The following is a 7,299-nucleotide window of genomic DNA, read 5'->3' on the forward strand; positions in this document are numbered from 1 at the left end:
ATAATTTTGAGTTCATTTTTTAAACAACAAAAAGTCACAAAAATTATTAGGAAAACAAAACCTCTGTCAGCAGACTAAACTAAAACATTATGAAGTACAAACACATGTAAGGGAGGGAATTAGAACTTTTTACTTCTTGAGCAACTGATGAGTATTACAATGATACATGGATTCTTCAAGGTCATTGAATAAATACTTTGTAAATATTTAGAAATACTGATCACCAAAAGGCAGCGTGCATTCAACAAATATTTGAGTACCTACTGTATGTCACGCACTGCAATGAATGGAATATTCCCCCACCCTCACCGGCAAATTCATATGTTGAAATCCTAACCCCCAATATGGCAGTATTAGGAGTAGGGCCTTTGGGAGATAATCAGTTCATGAGGGTGGAGCCCTTCTGAATGGGATTAGTGTCCTTATGAGAGAGACCCCAGAGAGTTAAGTAGTCCTCTTTCTGCCTTGTGAAGATACAAGAAGTTGGAAGTCTACAACCTGGAAGAGGATCCTCACCAGAACCCAACTATGCTGGCACCCTGATCTCAGACTTGAGAAATATATTTGTTGTTTATAAGCCACTCAGTCTATGGTACTTTGTTATAACTGCCCAAACTGACTAAGACAGCCACTGTGTTGGGTGCCAAGAACAAGTAACATCAGATGGATCGTTTTGACAAGTGTTTCCAGGGAAAATTAAATTTATGGTACGTGGATTTCAGCAAAACAAATGAGAGTAATACCCATATCTTTATAAATAAAGCAGAAAATTGTGCCAAAGGCAGCCTGTGGCACAGTAAAAACAGAGTCAAGTGTCATAGCTACTTAATAGCTATGTAATCTTGAGCATAATACTTAACCTTTCTGAGCTTCGTCTGTAAAAAGAAATCACTTGCTTGGATGGCCAAGGTTCTTTCCAAGATGTTACAATTCCTTTGATGAATGATAAACTAAAAATACACACGCACACACACATACATTCTTATTTTTTGGAGGACAAATTTGATTTAAATGCACATGCCCTTTAGTGCAACAATTTGCAATTCCACTTTTAAGATTCTAAACTACAGAAATATTCATACTAGTATATAAAGTCACATGCATAAGATGTTTACTAGTGTTATATGTAACAGCTAAATAAAAATAAAAGCAACTTTATCCATCAGTAGGGGAAAGGTTCAGTAAACTGCAGACATTTATACAATAGAATGTCTATCTAAAAGGAATGAGGTAGATCCAGATGTGCTGACATAGATAATATCTATACAATGGTGTTAACAAATTACAAATAATTCTTTCAGTTTTTGTCTGTATAATAGTCTTGGGAGCCAGATAGCCTAAGTGCACATATCTGCTCGACCACTTTCTAACTCATCAACACAGACAAGTTCCTTAATCTCTGTAAGTTTCAGTTTTCTCACCCGTTAAGTGGGTACAGTTATAGCACCTATCTTGGAGTATTATTGTAACAATTAATTAAGTAAAACATGACAAGCATTAAGTGTTCAATAAGTTTTAGGTATTATTTCCCATTACTCAAAGTTTTGTTTTGTTGTTGTTAATGGTTAAACCTATCAAGTTTTTCCTGTATTACTTCTCAATTTTGGCTTGAGAAGCTTTTCCTGTATTCTCAATTTTGGCTTGAGAATTTTGGCTATATATTCCTCCTGGAATTCCTACTATAAAATGTATTTCCTCAAATAGATAGTCAATTCTTACCACTTATTAAACAATCCATGCTCTTGACACTAATCTGAAATGCCACTTTAATCATATGCAAAATTCCTATATATACGGAAGTCTATTTCTGGCCTCTAAATCGGGGGTTAGCAAACATTTTAGGTAAAGGGTCAAGTAGCAAGTATCACAACCAATTAACTCTGCCTTGTAGCACAAAATGCGTAAAAGAATGGCACAGGTGTGTTCCAATGGACACTGAAATCTGAACTTCATATAATTTTCATGTTACAAACTATTATTCTTTTTTTCCCAAGCACTTAAAAATATAAAAGCCACTCTTAGGTCACAGATCATACTAAAACAAGTGGTCAGCCAGATTTGGCAATCCATGCTCTAAACCCTTACAATTTTTACACTCCTAAAAATTTTTTATATTTATAAAATTCCACAAAATAAATACACGTGATAAAAAGGTTAAACACGATATAAGGGCATAGAGTGACACCTCTCCCTTCTATCCCAGAGGCCCAGTTCCCCTCTCCAGTTTTTCTGTATCCTTTTATTTATTTATTTTATTATTATTATTATTTTTTGGCTGTGTTGGATCTTCGTTGCTGTGGCGGGCTTTCTCTAGTTGCGGTGAGTGGGGGCTACTCTTTGTTGCGGTGCACAGGCTTCTCATTGCGGTGGCTTCTCTTGTTGCGGAGCACAGGCTCTAGGCACACGGGCTTCAGTAGTTTTGGCATGTGGGCTCATTAGTTGTGGCTCCTGGGCTCTAGAGCACAGGCTCAGTAGTTGTGGCGCATGGGCTTAGTTGCTCCATGGCATGTGGGATCTTCCTGGACCAGGGATTGAAGTCACATCTCCTGCATTGGCAGGCAGATTCTTAACCACTGCGCCACCAGGGAAGTCCCTTGTGTATCCTTTTAAATCTACTGACACTATTAACATCTCAGCAGACATAGTCTTATATGTATATACATGACTTTCCACATGTTAATTCATCTATAGAATAAATCCCTGTAAATGGAACTGCTGGGACAAATTTCCTTAAAGCATTCATTCCAGTATGTAACTGGTCAGTATCTATAGCATAGATACTCAGGATAAGCCTTCCAACATGCCTTTACCTATTACCCACCTTCCCAATCAACTTTAAAATCACGTTAAATATTTCTTCCAGATTACAGACTTGAAAACTATACCTACTCTGGTTTATGAATCCTTCCTTTGCATTGCGTTACATTTCTTAGCTATAGTTATCAATGCCTTGGAATAAAGAAATAAGTTTTACTGTTTTCTTTGATCACTGTTTCTTGAATTCCACATCCACATCTATTTTTCTTGGATTAATTTTTCATTTGATATAGTACATCCTGAGGTATTCCTAGTGGTTCTGGGTGAAAATGACTTAATTTTGCCCCCACTTTGAATGACAGTTCGGTTAGGGATAAGATTTTGAGTTCGAAATATGTCCAATGGAAAAAAAAAATGTCCAGCGAGCACTTTTAAAACTCTGCTCCACACTGTCATCCAGCATTCCATGTCTCAGATTAGAAGTCTAATCAGGCTGCCCAAGATTCTGCCTGGATACTCCTACCTTCATGATCTGTTATCTCTATGGTTATTTCTCCTCTTCTAATTTCTATTCCCTCCTGGAATTCCTATTAGATGTACACTGGCCCTCTCCTGGATCCATTTTCCACGTTAACTGTTTTTCCCTACTTTCTATGTTTCAATATTCAAGAACTGATTGCGTGTTTTCAGGGCAGCCTGTATATGTTCAGTAGGCATGATACCCTCCGAAATCTAAGCATATTAACATTTATCTTAAAGTTTTTTTCTTTTTCTTACATGAACTACATTGCTTCAGGTCCAGTCCTTGTATCTGTTCAGTCTGGGCCATCTCTTACATGCTACTGATTTCCCACAAATGTTTAGTGATTTTTGTTGTCTGTTCCCATTATAAATGTATCAGTATCTCAGTACAGGTGGAAATCACTGTACTCCTATAGTAAATTCACATTTGTAACTAACCTTATAATTCAATTTTACATTTATCCTAGGACTTTGTGCAGTATGACAACAACAATGTAAGTTTTTTGACTTGCAATCCTATGATTCTTCAATCCGTTTTTAGGCACATCCTTTTGGTGTTTCATTTCCCCTAGCAACCACTAACTTGAGTAACACAGTTCTTATCTAAGTGTTATACAGCAAGCTTCAGGGACAGAACATCACCAGCTGTAACTAACAGACTTGCCTAACAGACAGTTTAAACAAATAATGACAGTCTGGTAGAAGACTGTCATAGATGTGCAATCCAAGGAGTAAATAATAATAATATGGTAATGAATCACTTAAGTCTTGAAATCATAATAGTTATGCTTTTTACTAATCTTTAATGTTATATAAGTTAAAATAACAAATTGTATTTTTTAAAAAGGAAGACTCCATGATGGTTAAAACGTAATTTTCCACCTACCTTATGATTTAGCCATTCCACAGCTGACAGAAATGCACAGATGTTCACCAAGACATTTGTAAGAATGTTCATAGCATTCTTCAAAATACATAATATACAAAAACTGGAAACATAAATATCCACCAACAGAGGAGTGCCATATAATGATACAATGGATTACCACACAGCAATAAAAAAGAACTACTGATACATGAAACATTATGGAAGAATCTCATAATCAATATGCTGAGTATACTGTAGGATTCCATTAATATCAAGCCCCAAATAGACAAAACTAATAGATGATGACAGAAATCAGAATACTGATGGCGGCCGGGCAGGGGTATAACTGATTTGGAAGAAGCAGGGGGAAACTCCTGGAATGATGGAAATGCTCTACAGGTATAATATGAAAGCTGGTGGTTGCACAATAAAGACAAAAATTCAGTGAGGTGTACAACTAAGATTTATGTGCTTGATGACTTCATAGATATTTTATATCTCAATCAAAAAGTTAAAGAAAAAAATGTAATTTCCAAACTGAGAGAACTAAAACTGTTTACTTATGTCAAAATTCTCTAAGCCATAAATAGTGGATATCCAAATCCTTTTTACATTAAGTAATAAGACAACTTTAGACAAATGGTATCAGAATAATAATACAAAATGAACGTTAACATCCTCAGTCATAAAATACTACTTGGATTCCTACTTCCACGTTCGAAGTCCTGTTTTAATACAACATTAACTCCAGCAAAAATCAAGGCCCAGCTCCTGAGAACCTTCAATGATAGTTAAATGTCCAGACATCGCATATAAATCTCAAAAGTAGTCTGACGGATAAAAGCTTCAGGTTTATAATCAAATTTTCATTCTGCCAATAACATCATAAATAAAAGCTTCACTATGGCGTTTACAAATTATTCCTCGGCAAGTTGCTCAGGAATAGTGTAATTTTCAAGAAGTCTAAAAATGCAAGAGGCTTCCCGTCCCGTGGTCTCCTCGGCGCCACTAATTCCTACACAAATATGCATCTTTTAAAGGTGCCTAGCGTCTGGCAGGCATAGAAAGGCTGCCGCCAGAGAATACTAATTTAACGCAATAAAGCGGTAACAGCTGACCACAAAGTTTACCCACTGAGGGGAGCAGAGATGGCGGTGAGTTGGTTTAAAAAAAAAAAAAAGTGATAAAAATAAAACACACGCAAACCAACGGTCTCCGGCAGCACAGTTCTGAAAAGCCAAGTCAAACGGCTCCGAAAAACCGCGGCTTTTCCTGACACCGGAGCAGACTCCGGAGGGCTTGCGGCGAAGCCACGGGGACACGGCCCCCAGGAGAGCTCGTCCGTGAGGTGACCCGACAGCGACGGGAACCCACAGTCCGGGGCCCGCGCCCCAAAGCCCGCACGGGAGGGGCCCTAGCCCTGGGAGCCGCGGGCAGGCGAGGCCGGATGGCCCGGGTACTCACCGACTTCACCCGCCTGCGCACGGCGGCCGCCGCCCCGCCGCCACCTCCCCAGCCTCGGGCACACCTGGGCGGCGCCCGACTCGCCGGAGCCGCCACCAACTCCCCGCCCACCCTCCGGGCGCGCCGCCGCGCCGACAACCTCCACTTCCGGCGCGCGTGAGGAAATGAGGCCGCCGCCGCGGCGCGCGCCCGCCCCGGCCCCGCCCACGCCCGCCCCGGCCCCGCCCACGCCCACGCCCGCCCCGGCCCCGCCCACGCCCGCCCCGCGCCCAGTACTTGGCATAGAAAAGCTCGGTAATTGGCGTCCGGTACTGATTAACGCTGTATCTGTTACAAATGTGTCTGTGTGTGTGCGCGCGCGCGTGTAGCCCAAAAAACGATTTGTGGAGGCTAGGAGAGTGCGGGAGGAAGGAAACCGCTCTTGCCCGAGCGAGCGTCTGCAGGGATGGGAGTACCAGCTCCGGCCGGACGGCTGGCTTTGCAGGAGGGAGGGACTCAGCGGGGGATGGCAGCGCTTTTCTGCCCGGGAGCCTTTGCCCTGGGAGCTGGAGGGGTCGATGAGTGCCTGCGTGGGCACTGAGCTAAGGACTGACAGGTCGCCAGAAGTGTCCGAGCATCCTCAGGAGGGCTGGGCTGCGCGTGAGGCCCCAGCGAGGAGCCCTGGGCTGCCTGTCAGATTCTTTGGATCTGAATTTCCGTATATGTGAAAGGAGGGGGTTGAGGTAGACTTTCTGGAAAATGGCTTCGAGGTTTCACATTGTATGACTTTAGTGGGTGGCCCTGACATCCCCTACACTCAGATGCTTATTTCAGGGACATCCCCAAGGCACTCTGTCCGGCCCTGAGCTGAGCAGGTGAGGGGATACCGGGCAGCACCAGCCCCTGCCTGTGTCTGGGCAGGACATGGCTGTGCTAAGAGGGGATCTGCCTCCCATCTGGGCTCTGCTCTCCTTAGCGGGTTACCTTGGCAGGCTATGTGGGCTTAGCCTCTCTAAGCCTCAGTTTCCTCAGCTGTGTTATGGGGACAATAATAGTACGTGCTTCCTAAGATTGTTGTGAGGATTAAACGCAATTTTGCATTTGAAGTGGTTGGCACTGTGCTTGGCAGGTAGGTGGCAGGCAGTCAGAGCTCATTGTTATCATTAAGTGCATTAGTTAGAACAGAAGTCTGGGGCGACTGTGGTGGTACATCCTTTAGGAGTGGCAGCATTCCAAGGGCATCTGTTCCTAATCACAGCTGTCTTCATTGGATGATGGTTGTTGGGATGTCTTTAACTCGGATGGTCTCCTTGGATATGTCCTGTGGGGAATTCCATGGGTAGGAGAGTCTGGACAGCCTATTTCTAAGTCAGGCTTGCTGAGTGTCCAGTCTCTACCCAACTTCAAGTTCTCACTCCTCTCTCATGTCACTTCTGAGCAAATGAAAACATTTATGGTTCTAACACCCCTTCCTCCTCAACCTGGCCCAAGAGTAAAGAATTCATCTAGTCATAGACTCCATGGGTCTATAAGCTCCTGAAAGTAAGGACCATGTATGTCTTTTTCATCTCCCAGTACTTTGCACATATTAAGTGTTCAACAAATATGAATTGAATTGGTTAAAATAAGAGCATGCAACAATCCCTCTCTTGTTCAGAATCTCTACCACTTGACCAGCTCCTCGAGCAGACGGCATGCCTGATTACATT

At 42.2% G+C, this 7,299-nt stretch overlaps 1 protein-coding gene across 2 annotated transcripts in view; it reads right to left on the reverse strand.

The window, feature by feature from the left end:
* Positions 1 to 5,661, reverse strand: part of CSGALNACT2 (chondroitin sulfate N-acetylgalactosaminyltransferase 2) — a 49,398-nt gene extending 43,737 nt beyond the window's left edge. For both annotated transcript variants that reach the window (XM_082854715.1, XM_082854714.1), the window contains exon 1: positions 5,612 to 5,661. The gene's annotated coding sequence lies outside the window, so the exon portion shown is untranslated. The remainder of the gene's footprint in view (positions 1 to 5,611) is intronic.
* Positions 5,662 to 7,299: the final 1,638 nt, after the last annotated feature.

The sequence above is a fragment of the Leucopleurus acutus genome, assembly GCF_964270905.1.
Source record: "Leucopleurus acutus genome assembly, chromosome: 14".
Lineage (NCBI taxonomy): Eukaryota > Metazoa > Chordata > Mammalia > Artiodactyla > Delphinidae > Leucopleurus > Leucopleurus acutus.